At 39.7% G+C, this 9,755-nt stretch overlaps 1 protein-coding gene across 1 annotated transcript in view; it reads right to left on the bottom strand.

The window, feature by feature from the left end:
- The window catches only part of LOC140143109 (extracellular serine proteinase-like), a 99,561-nt gene extending 97,446 nt beyond the window's left edge, over positions 1–2,115 (bottom strand). The window contains exon 1 of the mRNA XM_072165161.1: positions 1,937–2,115. The gene's annotated coding sequence lies outside the window, so the exon portion shown is untranslated. The remainder of the gene's footprint in view (positions 1–1,936) is intronic.
- Positions 2,116–9,755: the final 7,640 nt, after the last annotated feature.

Raw genomic sequence — 9,755 nt, forward strand, 5'->3', positions numbered from 1 at the left:
CCAGTTAGACCATTGTGAATAAACTAAACAATTTTAAAGAAAATAGTGGTGTGAAAAAACAGCCTAACGCCTTGAACCAAGGCTAAAAGTAGGTTACCTGTGGTTTCTTTTCAGGATTTAGATCTTTTGTACACATATCCACGTATTCTTCCGTGATGTGACTATGCGTGGTTTGGAAACAAAATAGTGGGGATTATGTTGTCAGTAATAAACACCTCAACAGAAGAAAGTTCTTACTGTTTGAGTGGTCATAAAATAAAATAATTTTTAACTAAATGAATTAAACCAAATTATTATCTACACTCACCAAAAAATAAGTAAATATCGTATGATATGATCAACTTGTAAATCTCGAAGGCGTTATTAAACGACTTCAAGAAAACGCTTTCAAGTTAATCATGAAAACTTAATAAAAAAGGCCTTTAAAAAACTCGTGAGCTTGAGACTCTACATCCCCGTCTACATCTTGCCCCAGCAAGGGGCTTTGACGATGGATTCCACCAAAGGATCTAAGGTGGATCCTTGGACCCCACCCGTATGAGCTAATAACATTGATAACTTGCCAGTAGTCCTAAATGCCCTACAAGTGAGAAAAGCTTTTGACTGCAGTATTTTCCCCTCTAAAATCAATATGTTAGACCCTCGGCCAAGTTGTTTTTTTAATCAAATTTTATTCAGACCTATTTTGCACTTTTGTTTGCAGATTAAGTATTGCTATATAATGAGTGTCAAGTGTCCAATCAGGTAAAGTCAAAAATGACTAAAATGCATGATTTTTAAAATCGCCAAAGCTGGAGAGGGACCAGCCCTCCACCCCTCCCCTGCAAGCTCGTCACAGCTGGTTGATCATCGAGACTTTACATTTGCCAACGTGCAGTGACTTTTTTCTCCTAAAATAGCCCCTGCTAGCGAAGGTCAATTGTGAATTGTCTAGGATGTGCGCTCCTAAGCTATACACAAAGTCCCTTAGTTGTTAGCCTTGATTCAAGGCTTCTGCTTTTTTCCTCTTCTTTCTTCCTTTTTTAAAAATTACTTTACTTTTGCTCGAAATTGAACATGGAACATTACCTAATTGCTTATAGATCAATGTTTTTTCTGAAGTTTTTCCATGTCATTCTTGGATGTCATTCTATCCATGCACTGAGCATACTGGTTTTGGCCACAGAGGGGCCTGAGGGTTCATGTGTCTGACCATGGTCTGACCAGGCAGGGTTTCACTTCCCTGATCTAACCTAGGAATCCCTGCTGGCTGCTTACAATAGCATCAAGCACACTGTATACAAGAGGCAGGGTATTTTCACACTAAGGACATTCCCTAGGCATGGCTGGATGATGTTCTATAATGTAGGCCCCTATGTTGTGTGTGGCCATGGTTTTAAATAGGTCTATATCTGATATAGGCCTACCAATGGATATAAATGAACAATTGATAGAAAAAATGCATCGGTCTATAGAAAGCCTGAGGACTTGGAGCAAGTCTACTTAGTTGTTGTAAAATGGTTTATGGAATGATGATGGGGCCGTAGTGGTCAGCAACAACCTGTGAAGTGTGCTGAGGCTTGTGGATCAACGTCTAGGCGTTGAACCTGTGCGTAGCGCAAATCACTGCGCTTTTCGTTTTGACCAAAACCAAAATACATTTAAAACACATTCATAACATTTTAAAAACATTTTTGTGTTTGCTGGGTTAACGTTATAAGGGGCCTCCTGAATTGTCGGCAGTAAAGATACCGGCTAAAACGTTAAGTGTTTATGAAACACAGTTGCCAGAAGTTTTGTTAGTAGCTCTGTTAGTAAGCATGGTAAGGTTGGTCCGTAAGGGACGCACGCTTCGTGAAGCTCTTGTAAAAAAATTATTGCCAAAGACAGTGATTATTTGCCTTTACGAGCAAATGATGCACTCGTACCAAATATTAGTTTAAAGTATTATACTCACCCCCACTTCAATAGTTTTCTCGGCGGTGTCTTCCTTACGCAGAAATGCTTGTTAAAATGTTGGTCTCAGAGTCAAAATACGCGCTTTTATACTTTTTCTGCCCTGCTTTCGTAGGTGGAAATTATTTGAATGATACCTGACTTGATTTAACTTGTAGGTCTATTCATTTATGATTAATGCCAAAAAAATCTATTCATGACTCTCACGCTATCTGCGCGCAAATTCTAATGCAAAAATAATTATATCCATGACTCTCACGCTATCTGCGCTTCTGAATGAAATCTAGTGCGGTTACTAGGTCAGTAGACTATTGTTGGAGTATATTCTAAAGCGTCAGTTCATATTTTTTTGCCCCGGGGGATCACTCACATAAATGGTCTGTACGCATGCGTGACCAAAAAACAAGTAAAAGGGGGTGTTATTTTAGGCAAGGCAAGTTACGCGCGTGACGCGTTTAGGGTCTAAAAAACAGTGATTTTCAAGAATAAGGGTAGTTTTCTGAAACTGGACAACTTGTTTAGGGTACCTTTTCAAATTTTTGGTAAATTATGAGTCCAAAAAGGGTACATTTGTTGCATTTTCAGCAGCCAAAAACTCATTAGGGGGTAAATTCTACACTAAACTACCTTATTAAGGGGCTAAATTTGCTGGTAGGGTAAAACTCGTTTAGGGGGTGTTTGAAAAAAATTTGGTCACGCATGCGTACACTGTCATATTTGAGTGGCCCCCCCGGGTTTTTTTGCCATGATCCGACAAAACCTACATGGCGTGATCTTGTTTCATGCGGATGAATCATGAAGAAAAAGTTACAAAAATGATGACATAACCCACATGCATATTAATGCCTATATTTTTTGAGGATCACATAATCCTGGAGCGATGATATGGCATACATCCATTAAGTTCTCTCCAATAACATATAAAAACAAGTTTTGGGCGTTTTCCCCCTCTCGAGAAAAACACATGGGGCGGAAATGACACTCTTTCTATCAAGCATTGGGATGATAAATGGGATCTCATGAGAACACATAGCAGGCTCTTCTGTGTAAGCTTTATGCCAAATAAAAAAATAGCCAAAAAAATAAACATGTTTCACGTCCCCTTTTTTTGAGGTTTCTTCAATTATATTTTTAATTTTTAAAAACAAAATGTCTAAGAAGTAGAGATGCTTTCTATAGTTTTGCTAATATATAGGCTACAATAAACACTTTCGGAGGGTTTTCCTCCTTTTTCCAGGCATTATCGTGTACCTTAAAACAGCTTTAATTATGGGTATTTTCATCGCTTTTCTTTGCGATAAATAATTAAAAAAATAAAAAGCCCACTCTTCCTCCCTTTTTTCAAAAACCCGGACGTGAAACATGTTTTTTTATTTCTATTATTTTACATGGCCTTATTTGTCTCAACATTTTAGTGTAAACATCGCTAGCCTGTTATGTACCTCTCCCACCCGCCTTAAGACCATTCTGTCACCAAGTCCTTTTTTGTAGAAAACTGCAACTCAATGACCCCTTTGGCCTTTTTCTAGATTTTGTCTCCAAATGACCATTGACCCATCATGACACCCTTTGTCTTTGACCACGATGACACCCCTTCATTCACCATGGCACCCCTGACTAACCATGATATCCCATCCATCACACCCCTTGACTCTCCATGACACCCCTTGACCCACCACGACACCCCTTGACCTACTCTGACGCCTTGACCCAACCCGACACCATTCACTCACCTGACACCCCTTGACCCACCATGAGGTTCAACAACCATTGGTCCACCATGACAGTCGACACCCCTTGACCCACCTGATGCCCCATTGACTCACTTTGACACCCCTTGACCCACCGTGGTATCCCTTGACCGTATGACACATGGGCGAAGCCAGCTTCCTTGGTCGGGGGAACAAAAAATGGTAGTGGGCATGAACGAAAAAAAATCCCAGTTTCATCATTTTGAGCCGGTATTATCAGTGGTATGTACGATGTATTATAGATACCGGTTTTTTCTTTCGAAAATGACTATTCGGAAAATGTGCGCCAGTAGCGCTAAAAAAGTTGATAGGCCTATTATAACACTACAGTGTGGGCCAAAAACAACTTTACCCAATTTCAGAGGGTGGTTGCTCGAATTGTAGAAGAGCTATTCATAATATTGTTACATATTCTAAATGTGTATGTTTCTAAAAGTATGTGATGAAGAAATGAAAGCAAAAGAAGCTAAATTTACAAAATGGTGCTAGTTTTAGGTCCGAGGGTCAAAAATCACTTTGTCCACACGTAATTCAATGGTATGTGTCCGATTGCTAAGAGTACGGCATACATATGCGTTAGGCATACATGTAATTGGTAAACACGTTTGGCTTGTCTTTGAAAAGTGATGATTGTTTTACATGCATGAAAGAAATACAATCGATTTTAACCCCCATTTACTTGTCATGTACTCGAACTTCACTCCTGTCATTAACCAACAATTAGCATCAACATTACACTGTTTACACAATTACAAAGGTTTTATCTGGCAAAATTTTTGAATTTTAAATAGGCCTTCGTGCGTTTTGTGACTGCGTGGCTTATTTCTAAATAGGTTGGCAAGGTGTCAAGATAAGGCAATTCACAACACAAGAGATGGCTTTTATGGCAGAGGTATACTTAATTAAGAACAGAAAGCTTTTTGGTAGTGCAGCGTCAATTTCGGATTCGTTTCCCGAACGTAAGATCCCACCGAAACCTACCATAACTCTACATACGAACAGCTTTCACAACCTCGGAAGTGTGATGAATAGATGCAAAGCACGGAGCGGAAGTCCAGGAACTGGTCGTTCAGCTGCAAATATTGCAGCGGTTCAAAGGGAACTTGCAGCTAACCCCAGAGTCAGTTGTCGACGCAACAATTTGCCGAACATACCACGAACGCAATAAGTTCAATAACGTCAAACTTTCTTGTAGATAACATTTCGTAATGACAAAAAAATCAGGTCTGAGGTTACAATTGCTTTGCGCATTATTTGAAGAGAATTGTGTTTATTTTTGCAGCGTGAAAGCTGCATATCATGACGAAATATCATAGCTTGACATTTAAATTGTTCATATTTGATCTATTTGATTGTGTTATATAAAATTGCTGAACAAATGTGTGCGTATATTAAGTGGTTCTCATTCTTTATCGAACTCGCCATTGCAAGTGATGCGACGCGACAGCTAGTAGGCCTTCGCGTGGACAAAGTTAATTTTGGCTCTTTGATTTAAAACTAGCATCACGTTTTTAATTTAATACATTTTTGAATAGTTTTTTCACCAAATACTCTAAAGATGATGTTCTTTACGAATATGTAAAAACAATTTGCAGCAGACTTTTCAATTTTGAGATATGAACCTTTTAAATTGGGTAAAGTTGTTTTTGGCCCACGCTGTATTTGGCCCATGATTGGGGTGAATTTTCCTTTGCCTTCCCCATGTTCTTTCATTTTTGTCAGAATGACATCCCTTGACCCACCTGAACCCCCTTATCGTGGCACTTTATTCAATACTGACATTTTCTAATTGACGTATAAGTGATGTATATTTTATTACTTCAGCATTGAAGACATAGGTAACATGAAAATAGGATCCCAAGATTTTTCTTATTACTTTGAAATTATTAGGTTTATGACCCCAGGTTTTTTTTATTGTATTCGTTATCTTTTCTCATTTTTGACACGTGACCCTGGGGTAAAAATCACACAATTGGGCAATTGACCCACCATAAAACCCATGGACCCACCATCATGACCATGTAATCCCTTGACCAACCACATTAGCCTTTGACCCACCATGACACCTCATCAGGGCTGTCAACTCTCACGCATTGGCCGTGATTCTCACGCATTCGGTCACTTTCTCACGCCGAGGCAGTGGCGTAGCTGCCTGGGGGGGGGGCAGGGGCGATCGCCCCTGGCAAAATTGCCTATTTGGGCCCCCCGCCCCTAGCGCTATTTGGGCCCCCGCCCCCTAGCGCAAGGAAAAAAGAGGAAAAAGGAGAGAGAGAGAGAGGAAAAAAGAGAAGGGGAGAGAGGGAGAGGAGGGGAAAAGAGAGGGGGAGAGAGGGAGAGGAGGGGAAAAGAGATGGGGAATCCATACGATATGCAATACCATACGATTATGATTATCAATAAGCCTGGCAAAATTGTCTATTTCTGTCCCCTGCCCCCCCCTAGTGCAGGGAAAAAGGAGAAAGGGGGGAGAGAGAGGAAAAAGATGGGGGGGGAGAGAAGGGATAGAGAAAGAGGGAATCCATAGGCCTGCGATATGTGGTGCCATACGATTATTATCAATATACTCGACAATATACTTGATTTCTTGAAGACAAAGAAATAGAACTAGAAGGCTATATATTTGTACACAAATACGGCTATACCCGCATGTTATCGGTGTACACAAACTTACAGATCCTCATTTGCTGAGGACTATAGGTTGCTGTTGTCAGTCTCTAATTCACAGTGAAGCTATGCAATTTGATGGATTGAAATTCACAATACGCAATTTGATTAGGGGAAAGCTATTTCAGAGGGAGTATGTAAACTAAATGGAACAGCCATGTCAGAGGGAGTATGTAAATTAAATGGAACAGCTATTTTGGGCTTTAGATGTTCGTGATGGACAACGGGGATGTCCTCACAAAAGTAACTTTATTTTTTTCTGAAAAAAAGGCAGAAAAAAAAAAAAAAATGACATTAAAACTGAATAAGAATGAGAATAAAAGATAGGATTTTGTCTTTTGCCTATATTGTAGCTGCTTTCTTTACGGAGTAACGGCCGGCCCTATGTTTTAGCGTTTGGGGCCCTGGGGCCCATATTATGTGACACATGGGGTTCATATATACATATAACAATATAATGCTGAAGACCTATTAGTGTACCAAATCTAAACCCTGTATAGCTCCTTTATTTGCTGAGAAACGACCGGCCCTTTGTTTTAACATTTGGGCCTCTGGGGCTCTAGCCTTAAACATCTGCGGCCAAAATGGGCAAAAGGCAATTTGCAACTTAGGGCCCATTATACAGGCTGAGTCAAAAAGAAGTAAACTCATGTTTGAGGGGCTGTAACTATAGATCTGTAAGGAATCTGCTATAAATGAAAATATCATTGAAAAGAGCAAACTCTACACGTCTAAACGAAAAAAGAATTGTTGCAATTGCTCACAGCAAACTAAAGTTATACTTATTTGAATACAACCACCCATTTTTTTGCAGCTGCACACGGCTGATTGATTTTCATCAATTTCAATTTCGACGATTCAGCAAAGTGGTAACAGGATTATTGTTGAAATGACTTCTTTTGCTTTTAATTAATATTCAACAAGCAGGATGTAAGTCCATGACGGTACTGTGATTTGTAGGGATACCAATTCAAGTCTTTACAAACGATCCGACAGAAGCTTTATTGGGGAATGTTGGGTAAAGGATTGCGTCTTGAGCTGATCTTTGGGTGTTGCTGTAACGCATGTCTAGCTCTGGCAATGTTCCCTTGTGATCTAGCAGTTTGTGGTCTGCCTGAAGCTTCCGGCTGTCTTTTCTTTAGTGTCCCGTGCATATTGAGCTTGTTCACATTCTTATATACTGCTCCCTTACATGAAATCCTATTAGCTGTGGGAAATTAGAGACGATAAAGACACTGAACTTCAGTGGGAGTTTTAGTGTCATGATACTTCGTTGACAGAAAAGTGCGCTCTCGTGCGGTAAATTCTGGTGCCTTGTTGTAATCTGGCCCGTTTCATTATAATGTAGTGCAATGAGGTAAAATTTATATTGACAAGAACCCTTTAACCTGAGGGAATTATTGATCGAAACCACATCTGCCACGTAACTTTTTTTGCATTTGAATGTCGTGCCTTACCAATCAATATAATAGGTACTTGGGAAGCGAAACCGTGTGCAGCTACGAAAATGGGTGGTTGTATTCAATTGAGTATAAAGTAAGTTTGCTGTGAGCAATTGCAACAATTCTTTTTTTATTTGGACGTGTAGAATTTGCTCTTTCCAATGATATTTTCATTTATTGCAGATTCCTTACAGATCTCTAGTTACAGCCCCTCCAGCATGAGTTTACTATTTTTTGACTCAGCCTGTATGTGCCACATATGAGCTACAGTATCCTTGTAGTTTTATAGCTAGCCTCGTCAATCTATTGCCCCTTATTTTAACATTTGGGGCCCTTGGCACATAATATATGACATGTGGGGCTCATATATACTTGTATATATAGAGTACCCCTGGATCTATCAGTGTACCAACTCAGGGCCCTGAGGCTGCTTCATTTAATGAGAAACAGCATGCTTTGTATTTTTACATTTGGGCCCCTGGGGCCCGTGACCTTTGACCTCTGGGGCCAAGATGTGCAAAGGATAAATCTACGGGAGAGGGCCCATAAGTGTACCACATATGGGTCCTGGGGCCCTTGTAGTTTTAGCGCTAGCCCTGTCAATCTGTTGCCCCTTATTTTAACATTTGGGGCCCTGGGGCCCATAATATATGACATATGGGGCTCATGTATACTTGTATATATAGAGTACCCCTGGGGCTATCAGTGTACCAACTCAGGGCCCCGAGGCTGCTTCATTTGATGAGAAAAGGTATGCTTAGTATTTTTACATTTGGGCCCCTGGGCCCGTGACCTTTGACCTCTGGGGCCAAGATGGGCAAAGGATAAATCTACGGGGTAGGGCCCATAAGTGTACCACATATAGGCCCTGTGGCCCTTGCAGTTTTAGCGCTAGCCTTGACAGAATGTTGTGTTTGATGGAGGAGGAGAAGAAATCATAGGATGGCAATATACCCGTCGATGCTTCGCATGTGGGTATAAATCTTTTGAAATGATAATTGCACAAAAGCACCTATTAGGAGCAGTCATATTGACTAAATTAAATAAAACAATAAAATGGCCAACCCAAAAAGAAAAGTCGAAAAAGGTGGTCAAGAAGGTTGTGTCCGACATGTTTCTTGTATTGCATGCCCCACGCGCAAACATTTGCACAAATACTAATATAATTTTGGTTATAATTAAGTCGAATTTCAAATTAATGATTAGTTATGTTGAAATGCGAGCGAAAATTTTGATTTTCACCGCTTGGAAAGGGCGATCGATCTAGCTACAAGGCGCTGAATTGGCCGATTCGCCCCCGCCCCCCCCGACGACGCACGTGCCTTACCCTAGCTAAGCCACTGCAGATACCCACAATAAAACCCCAAAATTATGAGAATTGGTTCACCAAGATTTGGAAGAACCACGGGCCATTTCCAATTTCCAAGGGCCAATAAAAATAAAGGTGTGCTGGAAGAGTTAACCCAGCAAACACAAAACGTTTTCGACATCATTCGCAAAAGGTTATAAAGGGTTGTCAGAAAACGTTTAAATGTCGGGTTATATAAAGGATATATTAAGAGTACAAAACGTTTTCATAACCTTAAAAAACATTTTTTGATAATCTACTGCTCAGCAAACAAAAATGTTTTGCCGAAAACGTTTAAATGTCGGGTTATATAAAGGGTATAAAAACGTTTTAATAACATTCCAAAAGCATTCTTGAAAACTTGACACAAAACATTCTAAACAGAATGTTATTTTGGGGTTGAAAAAATATTTTGCGAAAAATGTTTGCACAAAATATTTTCAATAACGTTTTAAAAACGTTTTCATGACCTTTATATAACCCGACATTTAAATGTTATTAAAAGGTTTTGAAAAAACATTTTAAGAACATTTCTGTGTTTGCTGGGTTCAAATATTTTAACATAATGTTATTTAAGTATTGACACAATATTTGGCAAAAATGTTTGCAAAAATA

This window comes from Amphiura filiformis, chromosome 20, assembly GCF_039555335.1.
Source record: "Amphiura filiformis chromosome 20, Afil_fr2py, whole genome shotgun sequence".
Classification (NCBI taxonomy): domain Eukaryota; kingdom Metazoa; phylum Echinodermata; class Ophiuroidea; order Amphilepidida; family Amphiuridae; genus Amphiura; species Amphiura filiformis.